General features: G+C 50.7%; 33 non-coding genes across 33 annotated transcripts; 17 read left to right on the forward strand and 16 right to left on the reverse strand.

The window, feature by feature from the left end:
• Positions 1–330: 330 nt before the first annotated feature.
• Positions 331–403, forward strand: TRNAR-CCU (transfer RNA arginine (anticodon CCU)). Its single transcript has one exon. It is a non-coding gene; the product is annotated as a tRNA-Arg (tRNA).
• Positions 404–1003: 600 nt separating this feature from the next.
• TRNAA-AGC (transfer RNA alanine (anticodon AGC)) lies at positions 1004–1076 on the reverse strand. The gene has a single exon. It is a non-coding gene; the product is annotated as a tRNA-Ala (tRNA).
• Positions 1077–1770: 694 nt separating this feature from the next.
• Positions 1771–1843, forward strand: TRNAR-CCU (transfer RNA arginine (anticodon CCU)). The gene has a single exon. It is a non-coding gene; the product is annotated as a tRNA-Arg (tRNA).
• Positions 1844–2443: 600 nt separating this feature from the next.
• On the reverse strand, positions 2444–2516 carry TRNAA-AGC (transfer RNA alanine (anticodon AGC)). Its single transcript has one exon. It is a non-coding gene; the product is annotated as a tRNA-Ala (tRNA).
• Positions 2517–3210: 694 nt separating this feature from the next.
• TRNAR-CCU (transfer RNA arginine (anticodon CCU)) lies at positions 3211–3283 on the forward strand. Its single transcript has one exon. It is a non-coding gene; the product is annotated as a tRNA-Arg (tRNA).
• Positions 3284–3883: 600 nt separating this feature from the next.
• Positions 3884–3956, reverse strand: TRNAA-AGC (transfer RNA alanine (anticodon AGC)). Its single transcript has one exon. It is a non-coding gene; the product is annotated as a tRNA-Ala (tRNA).
• A 694-nt stretch (positions 3957–4650) lies between these two features.
• On the forward strand, positions 4651–4723 carry TRNAR-CCU (transfer RNA arginine (anticodon CCU)). The gene has a single exon. It is a non-coding gene; the product is annotated as a tRNA-Arg (tRNA).
• A 600-nt stretch (positions 4724–5323) lies between these two features.
• TRNAA-AGC (transfer RNA alanine (anticodon AGC)) lies at positions 5324–5396 on the reverse strand. The gene has a single exon. It is a non-coding gene; the product is annotated as a tRNA-Ala (tRNA).
• A 694-nt stretch (positions 5397–6090) lies between these two features.
• On the forward strand, positions 6091–6163 carry TRNAR-CCU (transfer RNA arginine (anticodon CCU)). The gene has a single exon. It is a non-coding gene; the product is annotated as a tRNA-Arg (tRNA).
• A 600-nt stretch (positions 6164–6763) lies between these two features.
• Positions 6764–6836, reverse strand: TRNAA-AGC (transfer RNA alanine (anticodon AGC)). Its single transcript has one exon. It is a non-coding gene; the product is annotated as a tRNA-Ala (tRNA).
• A 694-nt stretch (positions 6837–7530) lies between these two features.
• Positions 7531–7603, forward strand: TRNAR-CCU (transfer RNA arginine (anticodon CCU)). Its single transcript has one exon. It is a non-coding gene; the product is annotated as a tRNA-Arg (tRNA).
• Positions 7604–8203: 600 nt separating this feature from the next.
• TRNAA-AGC (transfer RNA alanine (anticodon AGC)) lies at positions 8204–8276 on the reverse strand. Its single transcript has one exon. It is a non-coding gene; the product is annotated as a tRNA-Ala (tRNA).
• Positions 8277–8970: 694 nt separating this feature from the next.
• On the forward strand, positions 8971–9043 carry TRNAR-CCU (transfer RNA arginine (anticodon CCU)). The gene has a single exon. It is a non-coding gene; the product is annotated as a tRNA-Arg (tRNA).
• Positions 9044–9643: 600 nt separating this feature from the next.
• On the reverse strand, positions 9644–9716 carry TRNAA-AGC (transfer RNA alanine (anticodon AGC)). The gene has a single exon. It is a non-coding gene; the product is annotated as a tRNA-Ala (tRNA).
• Positions 9717–10410: 694 nt separating this feature from the next.
• On the forward strand, positions 10411–10483 carry TRNAR-CCU (transfer RNA arginine (anticodon CCU)). The gene has a single exon. It is a non-coding gene; the product is annotated as a tRNA-Arg (tRNA).
• Positions 10484–11083: 600 nt separating this feature from the next.
• On the reverse strand, positions 11084–11156 carry TRNAA-AGC (transfer RNA alanine (anticodon AGC)). Its single transcript has one exon. It is a non-coding gene; the product is annotated as a tRNA-Ala (tRNA).
• A 694-nt stretch (positions 11157–11850) lies between these two features.
• TRNAR-CCU (transfer RNA arginine (anticodon CCU)) lies at positions 11851–11923 on the forward strand. The gene has a single exon. It is a non-coding gene; the product is annotated as a tRNA-Arg (tRNA).
• A 600-nt stretch (positions 11924–12523) lies between these two features.
• Positions 12524–12596, reverse strand: TRNAA-AGC (transfer RNA alanine (anticodon AGC)). Its single transcript has one exon. It is a non-coding gene; the product is annotated as a tRNA-Ala (tRNA).
• A 694-nt stretch (positions 12597–13290) lies between these two features.
• TRNAR-CCU (transfer RNA arginine (anticodon CCU)) lies at positions 13291–13363 on the forward strand. The gene has a single exon. It is a non-coding gene; the product is annotated as a tRNA-Arg (tRNA).
• A 600-nt stretch (positions 13364–13963) lies between these two features.
• On the reverse strand, positions 13964–14036 carry TRNAA-AGC (transfer RNA alanine (anticodon AGC)). Its single transcript has one exon. It is a non-coding gene; the product is annotated as a tRNA-Ala (tRNA).
• A 694-nt stretch (positions 14037–14730) lies between these two features.
• TRNAR-CCU (transfer RNA arginine (anticodon CCU)) lies at positions 14731–14803 on the forward strand. Its single transcript has one exon. It is a non-coding gene; the product is annotated as a tRNA-Arg (tRNA).
• A 600-nt stretch (positions 14804–15403) lies between these two features.
• TRNAA-AGC (transfer RNA alanine (anticodon AGC)) lies at positions 15404–15476 on the reverse strand. Its single transcript has one exon. It is a non-coding gene; the product is annotated as a tRNA-Ala (tRNA).
• A 694-nt stretch (positions 15477–16170) lies between these two features.
• On the forward strand, positions 16171–16243 carry TRNAR-CCU (transfer RNA arginine (anticodon CCU)). Its single transcript has one exon. It is a non-coding gene; the product is annotated as a tRNA-Arg (tRNA).
• A 600-nt stretch (positions 16244–16843) lies between these two features.
• Positions 16844–16916, reverse strand: TRNAA-AGC (transfer RNA alanine (anticodon AGC)). The gene has a single exon. It is a non-coding gene; the product is annotated as a tRNA-Ala (tRNA).
• Positions 16917–17610: 694 nt separating this feature from the next.
• On the forward strand, positions 17611–17683 carry TRNAR-CCU (transfer RNA arginine (anticodon CCU)). The gene has a single exon. It is a non-coding gene; the product is annotated as a tRNA-Arg (tRNA).
• A 600-nt stretch (positions 17684–18283) lies between these two features.
• On the reverse strand, positions 18284–18356 carry TRNAA-AGC (transfer RNA alanine (anticodon AGC)). Its single transcript has one exon. It is a non-coding gene; the product is annotated as a tRNA-Ala (tRNA).
• Positions 18357–19050: 694 nt separating this feature from the next.
• Positions 19051–19123, forward strand: TRNAR-CCU (transfer RNA arginine (anticodon CCU)). The gene has a single exon. It is a non-coding gene; the product is annotated as a tRNA-Arg (tRNA).
• A 600-nt stretch (positions 19124–19723) lies between these two features.
• On the reverse strand, positions 19724–19796 carry TRNAA-AGC (transfer RNA alanine (anticodon AGC)). Its single transcript has one exon. It is a non-coding gene; the product is annotated as a tRNA-Ala (tRNA).
• A 694-nt stretch (positions 19797–20490) lies between these two features.
• Positions 20491–20563, forward strand: TRNAR-CCU (transfer RNA arginine (anticodon CCU)). Its single transcript has one exon. It is a non-coding gene; the product is annotated as a tRNA-Arg (tRNA).
• Positions 20564–21905: 1342 nt separating this feature from the next.
• TRNAR-CCU (transfer RNA arginine (anticodon CCU)) lies at positions 21906–21978 on the forward strand. The gene has a single exon. It is a non-coding gene; the product is annotated as a tRNA-Arg (tRNA).
• A 600-nt stretch (positions 21979–22578) lies between these two features.
• Positions 22579–22651, reverse strand: TRNAA-AGC (transfer RNA alanine (anticodon AGC)). Its single transcript has one exon. It is a non-coding gene; the product is annotated as a tRNA-Ala (tRNA).
• Positions 22652–23345: 694 nt separating this feature from the next.
• TRNAR-CCU (transfer RNA arginine (anticodon CCU)) lies at positions 23346–23418 on the forward strand. The gene has a single exon. It is a non-coding gene; the product is annotated as a tRNA-Arg (tRNA).
• Positions 23419–24018: 600 nt separating this feature from the next.
• On the reverse strand, positions 24019–24091 carry TRNAA-AGC (transfer RNA alanine (anticodon AGC)). The gene has a single exon. It is a non-coding gene; the product is annotated as a tRNA-Ala (tRNA).
• Positions 24092–24666: the final 575 nt, after the last annotated feature.

Genomic DNA, 24666 nt, shown 5'->3' on the forward strand with positions numbered 1-24666 from the left:
CTTGCTGTTTTAGGCCGCTGACACGCCGCCTGCAGCCAAAGGACCAGCGCTGGAGTGCCCTTTGTCATTTTTACCAGCTGGCCATATTTTACAATCGAGCGTCAGAATACCAAACAGGTAAGAGTTAGGTCTGGGAATTGAGTCCACTTTCCATCGTGTGTCCCATAAAGCGGAAGTGTCCAGCCGAGTGCAAGCAGGTGCCTTTTGCCCGCGTGTGCTGGGACACTGCAGCTTTGGACGTGAGCCAACTTGCCCTTTTCAGTGGGCCAGTACCCGTGACTCCAGTGAGAGAAGAGGAAAAGAAAGAACTTTCCCCTTCTCTGTCGAGTGGCCCCAGTGGCCTAATGGATAAGGCACTGGCCTCCTAAGCCAGGGATTGTGGGTTCGAGTCCCATCTGGGGTGGTTCGTGGCATTTTGTTCACACTTCTGCCAAAGCATGCAAAAGGTTTTTGCGGTAGTAGGGGGTGGGCGCAGGCTAGTACTTTGCTGGGCGCTGTGAAGTCCAGAACGTGCTCTGCTGGTAGCAGACTTTAAATGCCGGGAGACTGCAGAGTGTAGCAACGCCTCATGTCAGCGAAGAGACACAGATGAGTGGTAAGAAAGACAGGGAAAATATGCTTTCTGGAATCAGAGCTCCTGCAGACAGGGCTCACTCTTCTGCCAGCTCCGACCTGCTCCGATGAAAACGAAATAAAAGAGCAAAGGCTGCGCACTTTGAACCAATTATTCGAAGCATCGTATTGAAATGAAATAAAAGGTTAACAGCCCTGGGTGGCATCAAAGTGGAATTTCCTGAATATGTCACCAATGCCATGCAATGCGCCTGTTGCACAGTATCACGCCTGTTGCCGGCCCTCGCGCGGATGACTCTTTGGGATAGCAGAAAGTGGACGGAAGACTTTTAGGATGATAGTAAAAAAAACAGAAGCGAGCACATGACTTTACTTGCGACGATTGGCGAGTTTTGAATAAAATAGTGAAAATGAAGTAAAAGCGTCTTGCTGGAGAATGCGGGCATCGATCCCGCTACCTCTCGCATGCTAAGCGAGCGCTCTACCATCTGAGCTAATTCCCCTCCTCCTCGAAGGCTCTCGATACACTGCTTCAGAGCTGAAGCACAGTCTCCGGCTCACACTTGCTTGGCTGTCCAGGGACCTGTAGTGCATAAAGCCCTTTCTCTTCATCTGCCGCAGAGGAAATCACAATCTCACCCCTTTGCCCAAAACAAAATACCTTCAGTGGAGCTACAAGTAAAGCTGCAGATGGCCATCCATTGCAACGAGGATTGGCCAACCAGGTATTAATAGCAGAGTGACTCCACTGCCACGCCCTTTCACGCTGGACCTGCGCTTGTGATCAAGAGGCTGCACGCCAGTCCCATAGACCCGAGAGCCCAATTGAAAAGGTGCTTGCTTCTCACTTTATTTCTCTCGCTATTTCTTGCTGTTTTAGGCCGCTGACACGCCGCCTGCAGCCAAAGGACCAGCGCTGGAGTGCCCTTTGTCATTTTGACCAGCTGGCCATATTTTACAATCGAGCGTCAGAATACCAAACAGGTAAGAGTTAGGTCTGGGAATTGAGTCCACTTTCCATCGTGTGTCCCATAAAGCGGAAGTGTCCAGCCGAGTGCAAGCAGGTGCCTTTTGCCCGCGTGTGCTGGGACACTGCAGCTTTGGACGTGAGCCAACTTGCCCTTTTCAGTGGGCCAGTACCTGTGACTCCAGTGAGAGAAGAGGAAAAGAAAGAACTTTCCCCTTCTCTGTCGAGTTGCCCCAGTGGCCTAATGGATAAGGCACTGGCCTCCTAAGCCAGGGATTGTGGGTTCGAGTCCCATCTGGGGTGGTTCGTGGCATTTTGTTCACACTTCTGCCAAAGCATGCAAAAGGTTTTTGCGGTAGTAGGGGGTGGGCGCAGGCTAGTACTTTGCTGGGCGCTGTGAAGTCCAGAACGTGCTCTGCTGGTAGCAGACTTTAAATGCCGGGAGACTGCAGAGTGTAGCAACGCCTCATGTCAGCGAAGAGACACAGATGAGTGGTAAGAAAGACAGGGAAAATATGCTTTCTGGAATCAGAGCTCCTGCAGACAGGGCTCACTCTTCTGCCAGCTCCGACCTGCTCCGATGAAAACGAAATAAAAGAGCAAAGGCTGCGCACTTTGAACCAATTATTCGAAGCATCGTATTGAAATGAAATAAAAGGTTAACAGCCCTGGGTGGCATCAAAGTGGAATTTCCTGAATATGTCACCAATGCCATGCAATGCGCCTGTTGCACAGTATCACGCCTGTTGCCGGCCCTCGCGCGGGTGACTCTTTGGGATAGCAGAAAGTGGACGGAAGACTTTTAGGATGATAGTAAAAAAAACAGAAGCGAGCACATGACTTTATTTGCGACGATTGGCGAGTTTTGAATAAAATAGTGAAAATGAAGAAAAAGCGTCTTGCTGGAGAATGCGGGCATCGATCCCGCTACCTCTCGCATGCTAAGCGAGCGCTCTACCATCTGAGCTAATTCCCCTCCTCCTCGAAGGCTCTCGATACACTGCTTCAGAGCTGAAGCACAGTCTCCGGCTCACACTTGCTTGGCTGTCCAGGGACCTGTAGTGCATAAAGCCCTTTCTCTTCATCTGCCGCAGAGGAAATCACAATCTCACCCCTTTGCCCAAAACAAAATACCTTCAGTGGAGCTACAAGTAAAGCTGCAGATGGCCATCCATTGCAACGAGGATTGGCCAACCAGGTATTAATAGCAGAGTGACTCCACTGCCACGCCCTTTCACGCTGGACCTGCGCTTGTGATCAAGAGGCTGCACGCCAGTCCCATAGACCCGAGAGCCCAATTGAAAAGGTGCTTGCTTCTCACTTTATTTCTCTCGCTATTTCTTGCTGTTTTAGGCCGCTGACACGCCGCCTGCAGCCAAAGGACCAGCGCTGGAGTGCCCTTTGTCATTTTTACCAGCTGGCCATATTTTACAATCGAGCGTCAGAATACCAAACAGGTAAGAGTTAGGTCTGGGAATTGAGTCCACTTTCCATCGTGTGTCCCATAAAGCGGAAGTGTCCAGCCGAGTGCAAGCAGGTGCCTTTTGCCCGCGTGTGCTGGGACACTGCAGCTTTGGACGTGAGCCAACTTGCCCTTTTCAGTGGGCCAGTACCCGTGACTCCAGTGAGAGAAGAGGAAAAGAAAGAACTTTCCCCTTCTCTGTCTAGTGGCCCCAGTGGCCTAATTGATAAGGCACTGGCCTCCTAAGCCAGGGATTGTGGGTTCGAGTCCCATCTGGGGTGGTTCGTGGCATTTTGTTCACACTTCTGCCAAAGCATGCAAAAGGTTTTTGCGGTAGTAGGGGGTGGGCGCAGGCTAGTACTTTGCTGGGCGCTGTGAAGTCCAGAACGTGCTCTGCTGGTAGCAGACTTTAAATGCCGGGAGACTGCAGAGTGTAGCAACGCCTCATGTCAGCGAAGAGACACAGATGAGTGGTAAGAAAGACAGGGAAAATATGCTTTCTGGAATCAGAGCTCCTGCAGACAGGGCTCACTCTTCTGCCAGCTCCGACCTGCTCCGATGAAAACGAAATAAAAGAGCAAAGGCTGCGCACTTTGAACCAATTATTCGAAGCATCGTATTGAAATGAAATAAAAGGTTAACAGCCCTGGGTGGCATCAAAGTGGAATTTCCTGAATATGTCACCAATGCCATGCAATGCGCCTGTTGCACAGTATCACGCCTGTTGCCGGCCCTCGCGCGGATGACTCTTTGGGATAGCAGAAAGTGGACGGAAGACTTTTAGGATGATAGTAAAAAAAACAGAAGCGAGCACATGACTTTACTTGCGACGATTGGCGAGTTTTGAATAAAATAGTGAAAATGAAGTAAAAGCGTCTTGCTGGAGAATGCGGGCATCGATCCCGCTACCTCTCGCATGCTAAGCGAGCGCTCTACCATCTGAGCTAATTCCCCTCCTCCTCGAAGGCTCTCGATACACTGCTTCAGAGCTGAAGCACAGTCTCCGGCTCACACTTGCTTGGCTGTCCAGGGACCTGTAGTGCATAAAGCCCTTTCTCTTCATCTGCCGCAGAGGAAATCACAATCTCACCCCTTTGCCCAAAACAAAATACCTTCAGTGGAGCTACAAGTAAAGCTGCAGATGGCCATCCATTGCAATGAGGATTGGCCAACCAGGTATTAATAGCAGAGTGACTCCACTGCCACGCCCTTTCACGCTGGACCTGCGCTTGTGATCAAGAGGCTGCACGCCAGTCCCATAGACCCGAGAGCCCAATTGAAAAGGTGCTTGCTTCTCACTTTATTTCTCTCGCTATTTCTTGCTGTTTTAGGCCGCTGACACGCCGCCTGCAGCCAAAGGACCAGCGCTGGAGTGCCCTTTGTCATTTTTACCAGCTGGCCATATTTTACAATCGAGCGTCAGAATACCAAACAGGTAAGAGTTAGGTCTGGGAATTGAGTCCACTTTCCATCGTGTGTCCCATAAAGCGGAAGTGTCCAGCCGAGTGCAAGCAGGTGCCTTTTGCCCGCGTGTGCTGGGACACTGCAGCTTTGGACGTGAGCCAACTTGCCCTTTTCAGTGGGCCAGTACCCGTGACTCCAGTGAGAGAAGAGGAAAAGAAAGAACTTTCCCCTTCTCTGTCGAGTGGCCCCAGTGGCCTAATGGATAAGGCACTGGCCTCCTAAACCAGGGATTGTGGGTTCGAGTCCCATCTGGGGTGGTTCGTGGCATTTTGTTCACACTTCTGCCAAAGCATGCAAAAGGTTTTTGCGGTAGTAGGGGGTGGGCGCAGGCTAGTACTTTGCTGGGCGCTGTGAAGTCCAGAACGTGCTCTGCTGGTAGCAGACTTTAAATGCCGGGAGACTGCAGAGTGTAGCAACCCCTCATGTCAGCGAAGAGACACAGATGAGTGGTAAGAAAGACAGGGAAAATATGCTTTCTGGAATCAGAGCTCCTGCAGACAGGGCTCACTCTTCTGCCAGCTCCGACCTGCTCCGATGAAAACGAAATAAAAGAGCAAAGGCTGCGCACTTTGAACCAATTATTCGAAGCATCGTATTGAAATGAAATAAAAGGTTAACAGCCCTGGGTGGCATCAAAGTGGAATTTCCTGAATATGTCACCAATGCCATGCAATGCGCCTGTTGCACAGTATCACGCCTGTTGCCGGCCCTCGCGCGGATGACTCTTTGGGATAGCAGAAAGTGGACGGAAGACTTTTAGGATGATAGTAAAAAAAACAGAAGCGAGCACATGACTTTATTTGCGACGATTGGCGAGTTTTGAATAAAATAGTGAAAATGAAGTAAAAGCGTCTTGCTGGAGAATGCGGGCATCGATCCCGCTACCTCTCGCATGCTAAGCGAGCGCTCTACCATCTGAGCTAATTCCCCTCCTCCTCGAAGGCTCTCGATACACTGCTTCAGAGCTGAAGCACAGTCTCCGGCTCACACTTGCTTGGCTGTCCAGGGACCTGTAGTGCATAAAGCCCTTTCTCTTCATCTGCCGCAGGGGAAATCACAATCTCACCCCTTTGCCCAAAACAAAATACCTTCAGTGGAGCTACAAGTAAAGCTGCAGATGGCCATCCATTGCAACGAGGATTGGCCAACCAGGTATTAATAGCAGAGTGACTCCACTGCCACGCCCTTTCACGCTGGACCTGCGCTTGTGATCAAGAGGCTGCACGCCAGTCCCATAGACCCGAGAGCCCAATTGAAAAGGTGCTTGCTTCTCACTTTATTTCTCTCGCTATTTCTTGCTGTTTTAGGCCGCTGACACGCCGCCTGCAGCCAAAGGACCAGCGCTGGAGTGCCCTTTGTCATTTTTACCAGCTGGCCATATTTTACAATCGAGCGTCAGAATACCAAACAGGTAAGAGTTAGGTCTGGGAATTGAGTCCACTTTCCATCGTGTGTCCCATAAAGCGGAAGTGTCCAGCCGAGTGCAAGCAGGTGCCTTTTGCCCGCGTGTGCTGGGACACTGCAGCTTTGGACGTGAGCCAACTTGCCCTTTTCAGTGGGCCAGTACCCGTGACTCCAGTGAGAGAAGAGGAAAAGAAAGAACTTTCCCCTTCTCTGTCGAGTGGCCCCAGTGGCCTAATGGATAAGGCACTGGCCTCCTAAGCCAGGGATTGTGGGTTCGAGTCCCATCTGGGGTGGTTCGTGGCATTTTGTTCACACTTCTGCCAAAGCATGCAAAAGGTTTTTGCGGTAGTAGGGGGTGGGCGCAGGCTAGTACTTTGCTGGGCGCTGTGAAGTCCAGAACGTGCTCTGCTGGTAGCAGACTTTAAATGCCGGGAGACTGCAGAGTGTAGCAACGCCTCATGTCAGCGAAGAGACACAGATGAGTGGTAAGAAAGACAGGGAAAATATGCTTTCTGGAATCAGAGCTCCTGCAGACAGGGCTCACTCTTCTGCCAGCTCCGACCTGCTCCGATGAAAACGAAATAAAAGAGCAAAGGCTGCGCACTTTGAACCAATTATTCGAAGCATCGTATTGAAATGAAATAAAAGGTTAACAGCCCTGGGTGGCATCAAAGTGGAATTTCCTGAATATGTCACCAATGCCATGCAATGCGCCTGTTGCACAGTATCACGCCTGTTGCCGGCCCTCGCGCGGATGACTCTTTGGGATAGCAGAAAGTGGACGGAAGACTTTTAGGATGATAGTAAAAAAAACAGAAGCGAGCACATGACTTTATTTGCGACGATTGGCGAGTTTTGAATAAAATAGTGAAAATGAAGTAAAAGCGTCTTGCTGGAGAATGCGGGCATCGATCCCGCTACCTCTCGCATGCTAAGCGAGCGCTCTACCATCTGAGCTAATTCCCCTCCTCCTCGAAGGCTCTCGATACACTGCTTCAGAGCTGAAGCACAGTCTCCGGCTCACACTTGCTTGGCTGTCCAGGGACCTGTAGTGCATAAAGCCCTTTCTCTTCATCTGCCGCAGAGGAAATCACAATCTCACCCCTTTGCCCAAAACAAAATACCTTCAGTGGAGCTACAAGTAAAGCTGCAGATGGCCATCCATTGCAACGAGGATTGGCCAACCAGGTATTAATAGCAGAGTGACTCCACTGCCACGCCCTTTCACGCTGGACCTGCGCTTGTGATCAAGAGGCTGCACGCCAGTCCCATAGACCCGAGAGCCCAATTGAAAAGGTGCTTGCTTCTCACTTTATTTCTCTCGCTATTTCTTGCTGTTTTAGGCCGCTGACACGCCGCCTGCAGCCAAAGGACCAGCGCTGGAGTGCCCTTTGTCATTTTTACCAGCTGGCCATATTTTACAATCGAGCGTCAGAATACCAAACAGGTAAGAGTTAGGTCTGGGAATTGAGTCCACTTTCCATCGTGTGTCCCATAAAGCGGAAGTGTCCAGCCGAGTGCAAGCAGGTGCCTTTTGCCCGCGTGTGCTGGGACACTGCAGCTTTGGACGTGAGCCAACTTGCCCTTTTCAGTGGGCCAGTACCCGTGACTCCAGTGAGAGAAGAGGAAAAGAAAGAACTTTCCCCTTCTCTGTCGAGTGGCCCCAGTGGCCTAATGGATAAGGCACTGGCCTCCTAAGCCAGGGATTGTGGGTTCGAGTCCCATCTGGGGTGGTTCGTGGCATTTTGTTCACACTTCTGCCAAAGCATGCAAAAGGTTTTTGCGGTAGTAGGGGGTGGGCGCAGGCTAGTACTTTGCTGGGCGCTGTGAAGTCCAGAACGTGCTCTGCTGGTAGCAGACTTTAAATGCCGGGAGACTGCAGAGTGTAGCAACGCCTCATGTCAGCGAAGAGACACAGATGAGTGGTAAGAAAGACAGGGAAAATATGCTTTCTGGAATCAGAGCTCCTGCAGACAGGGCTCACTCTTCTGCCAGCTCCGACCTGCTCCGATGAAAACGAAATAAAAGAGCAAAGGCTGCGCACTTTGAACCAATTATTCGAAGCATCGTATTGAAATGAAATAAAAGGTTAACAGCCCTGGGTGGCATCAAAGTGGAATTTCCTGAATATGTCACCAATGCCATGCAATGCGCCTGTTGCACAGTATCACGCCTGTTGCCGGCCCTCGCGCGGATGACTCTTTGGGATAGCAGAAAGTGGACGGAAGACTTTTAGGATGATAGTAAAAAAAACAGAAGCGAGCACATGACTTTACTTGCGACGATTGGCGAGTTTTGAATAAAATAGTGAAAATGAAGTAAAAGCGTCTTGCTGGAGAATGCGGGCATCGATCCCGCTACCTCTCGCATGCTAAGCGAGCGCTCTACCATCTGAGCTAATTCCCCTCCTCCTCGAAGGCTCTCGATACACTGCTTCAGAGCTGAAGCACAGTCTCCGGCTCACACTTGCTTGGCTGTCCAGGGACCTGTAGTGCATAAAGCCCTTTCTCTTCATCTGCCGCAGAGGAAATCACAATCTCACCCCTTTGCCCAAAACAAAATACCTTCAGTGGAGCTACAAGTAAAGCTGCAGATGGCCATCCATTGCAACGAGGATTGGCCAACCAGGTATTAATAGCAGAGTGACTCCACTGCCACGCCCTTTCACGCTGGACCTGCGCTTGTGATCAAGAGGCTGCACGCCAGTCCCATAGACCCGAGAGCCCAATTGAAAAGGTGCTTGCTTCTCACTTTATTTCTCTCGCTATTTCTTGCTGTTTTAGGCCGCTGACACGCCGCCTGCAGCCAAAGGACCAGCGCTGGAGTGCCCTTTGTCATTTTTACCAGCTGGCCATATTTTACAATCGAGCGTCAGAATACCAAACAGGTAAGAGTTAGGTCTGGGAATTGAGTCCACTTTCCATCGTGTGTCCCATAAAGCGGAAGTGTCCAGCCGAGTGCAAGCAGGTGCCTTTTGCCCGCGTGTGCTGGGACACTGCAGCTTTGGACGTGAGCCAACTTGCCCTTTTCAGTGGGCCAGTACCCGTGACTCCAGTGAGAGAAGAGGAAAAGAAAGAACTTTCCCCTTCTCTGTCGAGTTGCCCCAGTGGCCTAATGGATAAGGCACTGGCCTCCTAAGCCAGGGATTGTGGGTTCGAGTCCCATCTGGGGTGGTTCGTGGCATTTTGTTCACACTTCTGCCAAAGCATGCAAAAGGTTTTTGCGGTAGTAGGGGGTGGGCGCAGGCTAGTACTTTGCTGGGCGCTGTGAAGTCCAGAACGTGCTCTGCTGGTAGCAGACTTTAAATGCCGGGAGACTGCAGAGTGTAGCAACGCCTCATGTCAGCGAAGAGACACAGATGAGTGGTAAGAAAGACAGGGAAAATATGCTTTCTGGAATCAGAGCTCCTGCAGACAGGGCTCACTCTTCTGCCAGCTCCGACCTGCTCCGATGAAAACGAAATAAAAGAGCAAAGGCTGCGCACTTTGAACCAATTATTCGAAGCATCGTATTGAAATGAAATAAAAGGTTAACAGCCCTGGGTGGCATCAAAGTGGAATTTCCTGAATATGTCACCAATGCCATGCAATGCGCCTGTTGCACAGTATCACGCCTGTTGCCGGCCCTCGCGCGGATGACTCTTTGGGATAGCAGAAAGTGGACGGAAGACTTTTAGGATGATAGTAAAAAAAACAGAAGCGAGCACATGACTTTATTTGCGACGATTGGCGAGTTTTGAATAAAATAGTGAAAATGAAGAAAAAGCGTCTTGCTGGAGAATGCGGGCATCGATCCCGCTACCTCTCGCATGCTAAGCGAGCGCTCTACCATCTGAGCTAATTCCCCTCCTCCTCGAAGGCTCTCGATACACTGCTTCAGAGCTGAAGCACAGTCTCCGGCTCACACTTGCTTGGCTGTCCAGGGACCTGTAGTGCATAAAGCCCTTTCTCTTCATCTGCCGCAGAGGAAATCACAATCTCACCCCTTTGCCCAAAACAAAATACCTTCAGTGGAGCTACAAGTAAAGCTGCAGATGGCCATCCATTGCAACGAGGATTGGCCAACCAGGTATTAATAGCAGAGTGACTCCACTGCCACGCCCTTTCACGCTGGACCTGCGCTTGTGATCAAGAGGCTGCACGCCAGTCCCATAGACCCGAGAGCCCAATTGAAAAGGTGCTTGCTTCTCACTTTATTTCTCTCGCTATTTCTTGCTGTTTTAGGCCGCTGACACGCCGCCTGCAGCCAAAGGACCAGCGCTGGAGTGCCCTTTGTCATTTTTACCAGCTGGCCATATTTTACAATCGAGCGTCAGAATACCAAACAGGTAAGAGTTAGGTCTGGGAATTGAGTCCACTTTCCATCGTGTGTCCCATAAAGCGGAAGTGTCCAGCCGAGTGCAAGCAGGTGCCTTTTGCCCGCGTGTGCTGGGACACTGCAGCTTTGGACGTGAGCCAACTTGCCCTTTTCAGTGGGCCAGTACCCGTGACTCCAGTGAGAGAAGAGGAAAAGAAAGAACTTTCCCCTTCTCTGTCGAGTGGCCCCAGTGGCCTAATGGATAAGGCACTGGCCTCCTAAGCCAGGGATTGTGGGTTCGAGTCCCATCTGGGGTGGTTCGTGGCATTTTGTTCACACTTCTGCCAAAGCATGCAAAAGGTTTTTGCGGTAGTAGGGGGTGGGCGCAGGCTAGTACTTTGCTGGGCGCTGTGAAGTCCAGAACGTGCTCTGCTGGTAGCAGACTTTAAATGCCGGGAGACTGCAGAGTGTAGCAACGCCTCATGTCAGCGAAGAGACACAGATGAGTGGTAAGAAAGACAGGGAAAATATGCTTTCTGGAATCAGAGCTCCTGCAGACAGGGCTCACTCTTCTGCCAGCTCCGACCTGCTCCGATGAAAACGAAATAAAAGAGCAAAGGCTGCGCACTTTGAACCAATTATTCGAAGCATCGTATTGAAATGAAATAAAAGGTTAACAGCCCTGGGTGGCATCAAAGTGGAATTTCCTGAATATGTCACCAATGCCATGCAATGCGCCTGTTGCACAGTATCACGCCTGTTGCCGGCCCTCGCGCGGATGACTCTTTGGGATAGCAGAAAGTGGACGGAAGACTTTTAGGATGATAGTAAAAAAAACAGAAGCGAGCACATGACTTTATTTGCGACGATTGGCGAGTTTTGAATAAAATAGTGAAAATGAAGAAAAAGCGTCTTGCTGGAGAATGCGGGCATCGATCCCGCTACCTCTCGCATGCTAAGCGAGCGCTCTACCATCTGAGCTAATTCCCCTCCTCCTCGAAGGCTCTCGATACACTGCTTCAGAGCTGAAGCACAGTCTCCGGCTCACACTTGCTTGGCTGTCCAGGGACCTGTAGTGCATAAAGCCCTTTCTCTTCATCTGCCGCAGAGGAAATCACAATCTCACCCCTTTGCCCAAAACAAAATACCTTCAGTGGAGCTACAAGTAAAGCTGCAGATGGCCATCCATTGCAACGAGGATTGGCCAACCAGGTATTAATAGCAGAGTGACTCCACTGCCACGCCCTTTCACGCTGGACCTGCGCTTGTGATCAAGAGGCTGCACGCCAGTCCCATAGACCCGAGAGCCCAATTGAAAAGGTGCTTGCTTCTCACTTTATTTCTCTCGCTATTTCTTGCTGTTTTAGGCCGCTGACACGCCGCCTGCAGCCAAAGGACCAGCGCTGGAGTGCCCTTTGTCATTTTTACCAGCTGGCCATATTTTACAATCGAGCGTCAGAATACCAAACAGGTAAGAGTTAGGTCTGGGAATTGAGTCCACTTTCCATCGTGTGTCCCATAAAGCGGAAGTGTCCAGCCGAGTGCAAGCAGGTGCCTTTTGCCCGCGTGTGCTGGGACACTGCAGCTTTGGACGTGAGCCAACTTGCCCTTTTCAGTGGGCCAGTACCCGTGACTCCAGTGAGAGAAGAGGAAAAGAAAGAACTTTCCCCTTCTCTGTCGAGTGGCCCCAGTGGCCTAATGGATAAGGCACTGGCCTCCTAAGCCAGGGATTGTGGGTTCGAGTCCCATCTGGGGTGGTTCGTGGCATTTTGTTCACACTTCTGCCAAAGCATGCAAAAGGTTTTTGCGGTAGTAGGGGGTGGGCGCAGGCTAGTACTTTGCTGGGCGCTGTGAAGTCCAGAACGTGCTCTGCTGGTAGCAGACTTTAAATGCCGGGAGACTGCAGAGTGTAGCAACGCCTCATGTCAGCGAAGAGACACAGATGAGTGGTAAGAAAGACAGGGAAAATATGCTTTCTGGAATCAGAGCTCCTGCAGACAGGGCTCACTCTTCTGCCAGCTCCGACCTGCTCCGATGAAAACGAAATAAAAGAGCAAAGGCTGCGCACTTTGAACCAATTATTCGAAGCATCGTATTGAAATGAAATAAAAGGTTAACAGCCCTGGGTGGCATCAAAGTGGAATTTCCTGAATATGTCACCAATGCCATGCAATGCGCCTGTTGCACAGTATCACGCCTGTTGCCGGCCCTCGCGCGGATGACTCTTTGGGATAGCAGAAAGTGGACGGAAGACTTTTAGGATGATAGTAAAAAAAACAGAAGCGAGCACATGACTTTATTTGCGACGATTGGCGAGTTTTGAATAAAATAGTGAAAATGAAGTAAAAGCGTCTTGCTGGAGAATGCGGGCATCGATCCCGCTACCTCTCGCATGCTAAGCGAGCGCTCTACCATCTGAGCTAATTCCCCTCCTCCTCGAAGGCTCTCGATACACTGCTTCAGAGCTGAAGCACAGTCTCCGGCTCACACTTGCTTGGCTGTCCAGGGACCTGTAGTGCATAAAGCCCTTTCTCTTCATCTGCCGCAGAGGAAATCACAATCTCACCCCTTTGCCCAAAACAAAATACCTTCAGTGGAGCTACAAGTAAAGCTGCAGATGGCCATCCATTGCAATGAGGATTGGCCAACCAGGTATTAATAGCAGAGTGACTCCACTGCCACGCCCTTTCACGCTGGACCTGCGCTTGTGATCAAGAGGCTGCACGCCAGTCCCATAGACCCGAGAGCCCAATTGAAAAGGTGCTTGCTTCTCACTTTATTTCTCTCGCTATTTCTTACTGTTTTAGGCCGCTGACACGCCGCCTGCAGCCAAAGGACCAGCGCTGGAGTGCCCTTTGTCATTTTTACCAGCTGGCCATATTTTACAATCGAGCGTCAGAATACCAAACAGGTAAGAGTTAGGTCTGGGAATTGAGTCCACTTTCCATCGTGTGTCCCATAAAGCGGAAGTGTCCAGCCGAGTGCAAGCAGGTGCCTTTTGCCCGCGTGTGCTGGGACACTGCAGCTTTGGACGTGAGCCAACTTGCCCTTTTCAGTGGGCCAGTACCCGTGACTCCAGTGAGAGAAGAGGAAAAGAAAGAACTTTCCCCTTCTCTGTCGAGTGGCCCCAGTGGCCTAATGGATAAGGCACTGGCCTCCTAAGCCAGGGATTGTGGGTTCGAGTCCCATCTGGGGTGGTTCGTGGCATTTTGTTCACACTTCTGCCAAAGCATGCAAAAGGTTTTTGCGGTAGTAGGGGGTGGGCGCAGGCTAGTACTTTGCTGGGCGCTGTGAAGTCCAGAACGTGCTCTGCTGGTAGCAGACTTTAAATGCCGGGAGACTGCAGAGTGTAGCAACGCCTCATGTCAGCGAAGAGACACAGATGAGTGGTAAGAAAGACAGGGAAAATATGCTTTCTGGAATCAGAGCTCCTGCAGACAGGGCTCACTCTTCTGCCAGCTCCGACCTGCTCCGATGAAAACGAAATAAAAGAGCAAAGGCTGCGCACTTTGAACCAATTATTCGAAGCATCGTATTGAAATGAAATAAAAGGTTAACAGCCCTGGGTGGCATCAAAGTGGAATTTCCTGAATATGTCACCAATGCCATGCAATGCGCCTGTTGCACAGTATCACGCCTGTTGCCGGCCCTCGCGCGGGTGACTCTTTGGGATAGCAGAAAGTGGACGGAAGACTTTTAGGATGATAGTAAAAAAAACAGAAGCGAGCACATGACTTTATTTGCGACGATTGGCGAGTTTTGAATAAAATAGTGAAAATGAAGTAAAAGCGTCTTGCTGGAGAATGCGGGCATCGATCCCGCTACCTCTCGCATGCTAAGCGAGCGCTCTACCATCTGAGCTAATTCCCCTCCTCCTCGAAGGCTCTCGATACACTGCTTCAGAGCTGAAGCACAGTCTCCGGCTCACACTTGCTTGGCTGTCCAGGGACCTGTAGTGCATAAAGCCCTTTCTCTTCATCTGCCGCAGAGGAAATCACAATCTCACCCCTTTGCCCAAAACAAAATACCTTCAGTGGAGCTACAAGTAAAGCTGCAGATGGCCATCCATTGCAACGAGGATTGGCCAACCAGGTATTAATAGCAGAGTGACTCCACTGCCACGCCCTTTCACGCTGGACCTGCGCTTGTGATCAAGAGGCTGCACGCCAGTCCCATAGACCCGAGAGCCCAATTGAAAAGGTGCTTGCTTCTCACTTTATTTCTCTCGCTATTTCTTGCTGTTTTAGGCCGCTGACACGCCGCCTGCAGCCAAAGGACCAGCGCTGGAGTGCCCTTTGTCATTTTGACCAGCTGGCCATATTTTACAATCGAGCGTCAGAATACCAAACAGGTAAGAGTTAGGTCTGGGAATTGAGTCCACTTTCCATCGTGTGTCCCATAAAGCGGAAGTGTCCAGCCGAGTGCAAGCAGGTGCCTTTTGCCCGCGTGTGCTGGGACACTGCAGCTTTGGACGTGAGCCAACTTGCCCTTTTCAGTGGGCCAGTACCTGTGACTCCAGTGAGAGAAGAGGAAAAGAAAGAACTTTCCCCTTCTCTGTCGAGTTGCCCCAGTGGCCTAATGGATAAGGCACTGGCCTCCTAAGCCAGGAATTGTGGGTTCGAGTCCCATCTGGGGTGGTTCGTGGCATTTTGTTCACACTTCTGCCAAAGCATGCAAAAGGTTTTTGCGGTAGTAGGGGGTGGGCGCAGGCTAGTACTTTGCTGGGCGCTGTGAAGTCCAGAACGTGCTCTGCTGGTAGCAGACTTTAAATGCCGGGAGACTGCAGAGTGTAGCAACGCCTCATGTCAGCGAAGAGACACAGATGAGTGGTAAGAAAGACAGGGAAAATATGCTTTCTGGAATCAGAGCTCCTGCAGACAGGGCTCACTCTTCTGCCAGCTCCGACCTGCTCCGATGAAAACGAAATAAAAGAGCAAAGGCTGCGCACTTTGAACCAATTATTCGAAGCATCGTATTGAAATGAAATAAAAGGTTAACAGCCCTGGGTGGCATCAAAGTGGAATTTCCTGAATATGTCACCAATGCCATGCAATGCGCCTGTTGCACAGTATCACGCCTGTTGCCGGCCCTCGCGCGGGTGACTCTTTGGGATAGCAGAAAGTGGACGGAAGACTTTTAGGATGATAGTAAAAAAAACAGAAGCGAGCACATGACTTTATTTGCGACGATTGGCGAGTTTTGAATAAAATAGTGAAAATGAAGAAAAAGCGTCTTGCTGGAGAATGCGGGCATCGATCCCGCTACCTCTCGCATGCTAAGCGAGCGCTCTACCATCTGAGCTAATTCCCCTCCTCCTCGAAGGCTCTCGATACACTGCTTCAGAGCTGAAGCACAGTCTCCGGCTCACACTTGCTTGGCTGTCCAGGGACCTGTAGTGCATAAAGCCCTTTCTCTTCATCTGCCGCAGAGGAAATCACAATCTCACCCCTTTGCCCAAAACAAAATAACTTCAGTGGAGCTACAAGTAAAGCTGCAGATGGCCATCCATTGCAACGAGGATTGGCCAACCAGGTATTAATAGCAGAGTGACTCCACTGCCACGCCCTTTCACGCTGGACCTGCGCTTGTGATCAAGAGGCTGCACGCCAGTCCCATAGACCCGAGAGCCCAATTGAAAAGGTGCTTGCTTCTCACTTTATTTCTCTCGCTATTTCTTGCTGTTTTAGGCCGCTGACACGCCGCCTGCAGCCAAAGGACCAGCGCTGGAGTGCCCTTTGTCATTTTTACCAGCTGGCCATATTTTACAATCGAGCGTCAGAATACCAAACAGGTAAGAGTTAGGTCTGGGAATTGAGTCCACTTTCCATCGTGTGTCCCATAAAGCGGAAGTGTCCAGCCGAGTGCAAGCAGGTGCCTTTTGCCCGCGTGTGCTGGGACACTGCAGCTTTGGACGTGAGCCAACTTGCCCTTTTCAGTGGGCCAGTACCCGTGACTCCAGTGAGAGAAGAGGAAAAGAAAGAACTTTCCCCTTCTCTGTCGAGTGGCCCCAGTGGCCTAATGGATAAGGCACTGGCCTCCTAAGCCAGGGATTGTGGGTTCGAGTCCCATCTGGGGTGGTTCGTGGCATTTTGTTCACACTTCTGCCAAAGCATGCAAAAGGTTTTTGCGGTAGTAGGGGGTGGGCGCAGGCTAGTACTTTGCTGGGCGCTGTGAAGTCCAGAACGTGCTCTGCTGGTAGCAGACTTTAAATGCCGGGAGACTGCAGAGTGTAGCAACGCCTCATGTCAGCGAAGAGACACAGATGAGTGGTAAGAAAGACAGGGAAAATATGCTTTCTGGAATCAGAGCTCCTGCAGACAGGGCTCACTCTTCTGCCAGCTCCGACCTGCTCCGATGAAAACGAAATAAAAGAGCAAAGGCTGCGCACTTTGAACCAATTATTCGAAGCATCGTATTGAAATGAAATAAAAGGTTAACAGCCCTGGGTGGCATCAAAGTGGAATTTCCTGAATATGTCACCAATGCCATGCAATGCGCCTGTTGCACAGTATCACGCCTGTTGCCGGCCCTCGCGCGGATGACTCTTTGGGATAGCAGAAAGTGGACGGAAGACTTTTAGGATGATAGTAAAAAAAACAGAAGCGAGCACATGACTTTACTTGCGACGATTGGCGAGTTTTGAATAAAATAGTGAAAATGAAGTAAAAGCGTCTTGCTGGAGAATGCGGGCATCGATCCCGCTACCTCTCGCATGCTAAGCGAGCGCTCTACCATCTGAGCTAATTCCCCTCCTCCTCGAAGGCTCTCGATACACTGCTTCAGAGCTGAAGCACAGTCTCCGGCTCACACTTGCTTGGCTGTCCAGGGACCTGTAGTGCATAAAGCCCTTTCTCTTCATCTGCCGCAGAGGAAATCACAATCTCACCCCTTTGCCCAAAACAAAATACCTTCAGTGGAGCTACAAGTAAAGCTGCAGATGGCCATCCATTGCAACGAGGATTGGCCAACCAGGTATTAATAGCAGAGTGACTCCACTGCCACGCCCTTTCACGCTGGACCTGCGCTTGTGATCAAGAGGCTGCACGCCAGTCCCATAGACCCGAGAGCCCAATTGAAAAGGTGCTTGCTTCTCACTTTATTTCTCTCGCTATTTCTTGCTGTTTTAGGCCGCTGACACGCCGCCTGCAGCCAAAGGACCAGCGCTGGAGTGCCCTTTGTCATTTTGACCAGCTGGCCATATTTTACAATCGAGCGTCAGAATACCAAACAGGTAAGAGTTAGGTCTGGGAATTGAGTCCACTTTCCATCGTGTGTCCCATAAAGCGGAAGTGTCCAGCCGAGTGCAAGCAGGTGCCTTTTGCCCGCGTGTGCTGGGACACTGCAGCTTTGGACGTGAGCCAACTTGCCCTTTTCAGTGGGCCAGTACCTGTGACTCCAGTGAGAGAAGAGGAAAAGAAAGAACTTTCCCCTTCTCTGTCGAGTTGCCCCAGTGGCCTAATGGATAAGGCACTGGCCTCCTAAGCCAGGAATTGTGGGTTCGAGTCCCATCTGGGGTGGTTCGTGGCATTTTGTTCACACTTCTGCCAAAGCATGCAAAAGGTTTTTGCGGTAGTAGGGGGTGGGCGCAGGCTAGTACTTTGCTGGGCGCTGTGAAGTCCAGAACGTGCTCTGCTGGTAGCAGACTTTAAATGCCGGGAGACTGCAGAGTGTAGCAACGCCTCATGTCAGCGAAGAGACACAGATGAGTGGTAAGAAAGACAGGGAAAATATGCTTTCTGGAATCAGAGCTCCTGCAGACAGGGCTCACTCTTCTGCCAGCTCCGACCTGCTCCGATGAAAACGAAATAAAAGAGCAAAGGCTGCGCACTTTGAACCAATTATTCGAAGCATCGTATTGAAATGAAATAAAAGGTTAACAGCCCTGGGTGGCATCAAAGTGGAATTTCCTGAATATGTCACCAATGCCATGCAATGCGCCTGTTGCACAGTATCACGCCTGTTGCCGGCCCTCGCGCGGGTGACTCTTTGGGATAGCAGAAAGTGGACGGAAGACTTTTAGGATGATAGTAAAAAAAACAGAAGCGAGCACATGACTTTATTTGCGACGATTGGCGAGTTTTGAATAAAATAGTGAAAATGAAGAAAAAGCGTCTTGCTGGAGAATGCGGGCATCGATCCCGCTACCTCTCGCATGCTAAGCGAGCGCTCTACCATCTGAGCTAATTCCCCTCCTCCTCGAAGGCTCTCGATACACTGCTTCAGAGCTGAAGCACAGTCTCCGGCTCACACTTGCTTGGCTGTCCAGGGACCTGTAGTGCATAAAGCCCTTTCTCTTCATCTGCCGCAGAGGAAATCACAATCTCACCCCTTTGCCCAAAACAAAATAACTTCAGTGGAGCTACAAGTAAAGCTGCAGATGGCCATCCATTGCAACGAGGATTGGCCAACCAGGTATTAATAGCAGAGTGACTCCACTGCCACGCCCTTTCACGCTGGACCTGCGCTTGTGATCAAGAGGCTGCACGCCAGTCCCATAGACCCGAGAGCCCAATTGAAAAGGTGCTTGCTTCTCACTTTATTTCTCTCGCTATTTCTTGCTGTTTTAGGCCGCTGACACGCCGCCTGCAGCCAAAGGACCAGCGCTGGAGTGCCCTTTGTCATTTTTACCAGCTGGCCATATTTTACAATCGAGCGTCAGAATACCAAACAGGTAAGAGTTAGGTCTGGGAATTGAGTCCACTTTCCATCGTGTGTCCCATAAAGCGGAAGTGTCCAGCCGAGTGCAAGCAGGTGCCTTTTGCCCGCGTGTGCTGGGACACTGCAGCTTTGGACGTGAGCCAACTTGCCCTTTTCAGTGGGCCAGTACCCGTGACTCCAGTGAGAGAAGAGGAAAAGAAAGAACTTTCCCCTTCTCTGTCGAGTGGCCCCAGTGGCCTAATGGATAAGGCACTGGCCTCCTAAGCCAGGGATTGTGGGTTCGAGTCCCATCTGGGGTGGTTCGTGGCATTTTGTTCACACTTCTGCCAAAGCATGCAAAAGGTTTTTGCGGTAGTAGGGGGTGGGCGCAGGCTAGTACTTTGCTGGGCGCTGTGAAGTCCAGAACGTGCTCTGCTGGTAGCAGACTTTAAATGCCGGGAGACTGCAGAGTGTAGCAACGCCTCATGTCAGCGAAGAGACACAGATGAGTGGTAAGAAAGACAGGGAAAATATGCTTTCTGGAATCAGAGCTCCTGCAGACAGGGCTCACTCTTCTGCCAGCTCCGACCTGCTCCGATGAAAACGAAATAAAAGAGCAAAGGCTGCGCACTTTGAACCAATTATTCGAAGCATCGTATTGAAATGAAATAAAAGGTTAACAGCCCTGGGTGGCATCAAAGTGGAATTTCCTGAATATGTCACCAATGCCATGCAATGCGCCTGTTGCACAGTATCACGCCTGTTGCCGGCCCTCGCGCGGATGACTCTTTGGGATAGCAGAAAGTGGACGGAAGACTTTTAGGATGATAGTAAAAAAAACAGAAGCGAGCACATGACTTTACTTGCGACGATTGGCGAGTTTTGAATAAAATAGTGAAAATGAAGTAAAAGCGTCTTGCTGGAGAATGCGGGCATCGATCCCGCTACCTCTCGCATGCTAAGCGAGCGCTCTACCATCTGAGCTAATTCCCCTCCTCCTCGAAGGCTCTCGATACACTGCTTCAGAGCTGAAGCACAGTCTCCGGCTCACACTTGCTTGGCTGTCCAGGGACCTGTAGTGCATAAAGCCCTTTCTCTTCATCTGCCGCAGAGGAAATCACAATCTCACCCCTTTGCCCAAAACAAAATACCTTCAGTGGAGCTACAAGTAAAGCTGCAGATGGCCATCCATTGCAACGAGGATTGGCCAACCAGGTATTAATAGCAGAGTGACTCCACTGCCACGCCCTTTCACGCTGGACCTGCGCTTGTGATCAAGAGGCTGCACGCCAGTCCCATAGACCCGAGAGCCCAATTGAAAAGGTGCTTGCTTCTCACTTTATTTCTCTCGCTATTTCTTGCTGTTTTAGGCCGCTGACACGCCGCCTGCAGCCAAAGGACCAGCGCTGGAGTGCCCTTTGTCATTTTGACCAGCTGGCCATATTTTACAATCGAGCGTCAGAATACCAAACAGGTAAGAGTTAGGTCTGGGAATTGAGTCCACTTTCCATCGTGTGTCCCATAAAGCGGAAGTGTCCAGCCGAGTGCAAGCAGGTGCCTTTTGCCCGCGTGTGCTGGGACACTGCAGCTTTGGACGTGAGCCAACTTGCCCTTTTCAGTGGGCCAGTACCTGTGACTCCAGTGAGAGAAGAGGAAAAGAAAGAACTTTCCCCTTCTCTGTCGAGTTGCCCCAGTGGCCTAATGGATAAGGCACTGGCCTCCTAAGCCAGGGATTGTGGGTTCGAGTCCCATCTGGGGTGGTTCGTGGCATTTTGTTCACACTTCTGCCAAAGCATGCAAAAGGTTTTTGCGGTAGTAGGGGGTGGGCGCAGGCTAGTACTTTGCTGGGCGCTGTGAAGTCCAGAACGTGCTCTGCTGGTAGCAGACTTTAAATGCCGGGAGACTGCAGAGTGTAGCAACGCCTCATGTCAGCGAAGAGACACAGATGAGTGGTAAGAAAGACAGGGAAAATATGCTTTCTGGAATCAGAGCTCCTGCAGACAGGGCTCACTCTTCTGCCAGCTCCGACCTGCTCCGATGAAAACGAAATAAAAGAGCAAAGGCTGCGCACTTTGAACCAATTATTCGAAGCATCGTATTGAAATGAAATAAAAGGTTAACAGCCCTGGGTGGCATCAAAGTGGAATTTCCTGAATATGTCACCAATGCCATGCAATGCGCCTGTTGCACAGTATCACGCCTGTTGCCGGCCCTCGCGCGGGTGACTCTTTGGGATAGCAGAAAGTGGACGGAAGACTTTTAGGATGATAGTAAAAAAAACAGAAGCGAGCACATGACTTTATTTGCGACGATTGGCGAGTTTTGAATAAAATAGTGAAAATGAAGAAAAAGCGTCTTGCTACCTCTCGCATGCTAAGCGAGCGCTCTACCATCTGAGCTAATTCCCCTCCTCCTCGAAGGCTCTCGATACACTGCTTCAGAGCTGAAGCACAGTCTCCGGCTCACACTTGCTTGGCTGTCCAGGGACCTGTAGTGCATAAAGCCCTTTCTCTTCATCTGCCGCAGAGGAAATCACAATCTCACCCCTTTGCCCAAAACAAAATACCTTCAGTGGAGCTACAAGTAAAGCTGCAGATGGCCATCCATTGCAACGAGGATTGGCCAACCAGGTATTAATAGCAGAGTGACTCCACTGCCACGCCCTTTCACGCTGGACCTGCGCTTGTGATCAAGAGGCTGCACGCCAGTCCCATAGACCCGAGAGCCCAATTGAAAAGGTGCTTGCTTCTCACTTTATTTCTCTCGCTATTTCTTGCTGTTTTAGGCCGCTGACACGCCGCCTGCAGCCAAAGGACCAGCGCTGGAGTGCCCTTTGTCATTTTTACCAGCTGGCCATATTTTACAATCGAGCGTCAGAATACCAAACAGGTAAGAGTTAGGTCTGGGAATTGAGTCCACTTTCCATCGTGTGTCCCATAAAGCGGAAGTGTCCAGCCGAGTGCAAGCAGGTGCCTTTTGCCCGCGTGTGCTGGGACACTGCAGCTTTGGACGTGAGCCAACTTGCCCTTTTCAGTGGGCCAGTACCCGTGACTCCAGTGAGAGAAGAGGAAAAGAAAGAACTTTCCCCTTCTCTGTCTAGTGGCCCCAGTGGCCTAATTGATAAGGCACTGGCCTCCTAAGCCAGGGATTGTGGGTTCGAGTCCCATCTGGGGTGGTTCGTGGCATTTTGTTCACACTTCTGCCAAAGCATGCAAAAGGTTTTTGCGGTAGTAGGGGGTGGGCGCAGGCTAGTACTTTGCTGGGCGCTGTGAAGTCCAGAACGTGCTCTGCTGGTAGCAGACTTTAAATGCCGGGAGACTGCAGAGTGTAGCAACGCCTCATGTCAGCGAAGAGGCACAGATGAGTGGTAAGAAAGACAGGGAAAATATGCTTTCTGGAATCAGAGCTCCTGCAGACAGGGCTCACTCTTCTGCCAGCTCCGACCTGCTCCGATGAAAACGAAATAAAAGAGCAAAGGCTGCGCACTTTGAACCAATTATTCGAAGCATCGTATTGAAATGAAATAAAAGGTTAACAGCCCTGGGTGGCATCAAAGTGGAATTTCCTGAATATGTCACCAATGCCATGCAATGCGCCTGTTGCACAGTATCACGCCTGTTGCCGGCCCTCGCGCGGATGACTCTTTGGGATAGCAGAAAGTGGACGGAAGACTTTTAGGATGATAGTAAAAAAAACAGAAGCGAGCACATGACTTTACTTGCGACGATTGGCGAGTTTTGAATAAAATAGTGAAAATGAAGTAAAAGCGTCTTGCTGGAGAATGCGGGCATCGATCCCGCTACCTCTCGCATGCTAAGCGAGCGCTCTACCATCTGAGCTAATTCCCCTCCTCCTCGAAGGCTCTCGATACACTGCTTCAGAGCTGAAGCACAGTCTCCGGCTCACACTTGCTTGGCTGTCCAGGGACCTGTAGTGCATAAAGCCCTTTCTCTTCATCTGCCGCAGAGGAAATCACAATCTCACCCCTTTGCCCAAAACAAAATACCTTCAGTGGAGCTACAAGTAAAGCTGCAGATGGCCATCCATTGCAACGAGGATTGGCCAACCAGGTATTAATAGCAGAGTGACTCCACTGCCACGCCCTTTCACGCTGGACCTGCGCTTGTGATCAAGAGGCTGCACGCCAGTCCCATAGACCCGAGAGCCCAATTGAAAAGGTGCTTGCTTCTCACTTTATTTCTCTCGCTATTTCTTGCTGTTTTAGGCCGCTGACACGCCGCCTGCAGCCAAAGGACCAGCGCTGGAGTGCCCTTTGTCATTTTTACCAGCTGGCCATATTTTACAATCGAGCGTCAGAATACCAAACAGGTAAGAGTTAGGTCTGGGAATTGAGTCCACTTTCCATCGTGTGTCCCATAAAGCGGAAGTGTCCAGCCGAGTGCAAGCAGGTGCCTTTTGCCCGCGTGTGCTGGGACACTGCAGCTTTGGACGTGAGCCAACTTGCCCTTTTCAGTGGGCCAGTACCCGTGACTCCAGTGAGAGAAGAGGAAAAGAAAGAACTTTCCCCTTCTCTGTCGAGTGGCCCCAGTGGCCTAATGGATAAGGCACTGGCCTCCTAAGCCAGGGATTGTGGGTTCGAGTCCCATCTGGGGTGGTTCGTGGCATTTTGTTCACACTTCTGCCAAAGCATGCAAAAGGTTTTTGCGGTAGTAGGGGGTGGGCGCAGGCTAGTACTTTGCTGGGCGCTGTGAAGTCCAGAACGTGCTCTGCTGGTAGCAGACTTTAAATGCCGGGAGACTGCAGAGTGTAGCAACGCCTCATGTCAGCGAAGAGACACAGATGAGTGGTAAGAAAGACAGGGAAAATATGCTTTCTGGAATCAGAGCTCCTGCAGACAGGGCTCACTCTTCTGCCAGCTCCGACCTGCTCCGATGAAAACGAAATAAAAGAGCAAAGGCTGCGCACTTTGAACCAATTATTCGAAGCATCGTATTGAAATGAAATAAAAGGTTAACAGCCCTGGGTGGCATCAAAGTGGAATTTCCTGAATATGTCACCAATGCCATGCAATGCGCCTGTTGCACAGTATCACGCCTGTTGCCGGCCCTCGCGCGGATGACTCTTTGGGATAGCAGAAAGTGGACGGAAGACTTTTAGGATGATAGTAAAAAAAACAGAAGCGAGCACATGACTTTATTTGCGACGATTGGCGAGTTTTGAATAAAATAGTGAAAATGAAGTAAAAGCGTCTTGCTGGAGAATGCGGGCATCGATCCCGCTACCTCTCGCATGCTAAGCGAGCGCTCTACCATCTGAGCTAATTCCCCTCCTCCTCGAAGGCTCTCGATACACTGCTTCAGAGCTGAAGCACAGTCTCCGGCTCACACTTGCTTGGCTGTCCAGGGACCTGTAGTGCATAAAGCCCTTTCTCTTCATCTGCCGCAGAGGAAATCACAATCTCACCCCTTTGCCCAAAACAAAATACCTTCAGTGGAGCTACAAGTAAAGCTGCAGATGGCCATCCATTGCAACGAGGATTGGCCAACCAGGTATTAATAGCAGAGTGACTCCACTGCCACGCCCTTTCACGCTGGACCTGCGCTTGTGATCAAGAGGCTGCACGCCAGTCCCATAGACCCGAGAGCCCAATTGAAAAGGTGCTTGCTTCTCACTTTATTTCTCTCGCTATTTCTTGCTGTTTTAGGCCGCTGACACGCCGCCTGCAGCCAAAGGACCAGCGCTGGAGTGCCCTTTGTCATTTTTACCAGCTGGCCATATTTTACAATCGAGCGTCAGAATACCAAACAGGTAAGAGTTAGGTCTGGGAATTGAGTCCACTTTCCATCGTGTGTCCCATAAAGCGGAAGTGTCCAGCCGAGTGCAAGCAGGTGCCTTTTGCCCG

This window comes from Ambystoma mexicanum, chromosome 5q (assembly GCF_040938575.1).
Source record: "Ambystoma mexicanum isolate Mex_15411 chromosome 5q, UKY_AmexF1_1, whole genome shotgun sequence".
NCBI classification, from domain to species: Eukaryota; Metazoa; Chordata; class Amphibia; order Caudata; family Ambystomatidae; genus Ambystoma; species Ambystoma mexicanum.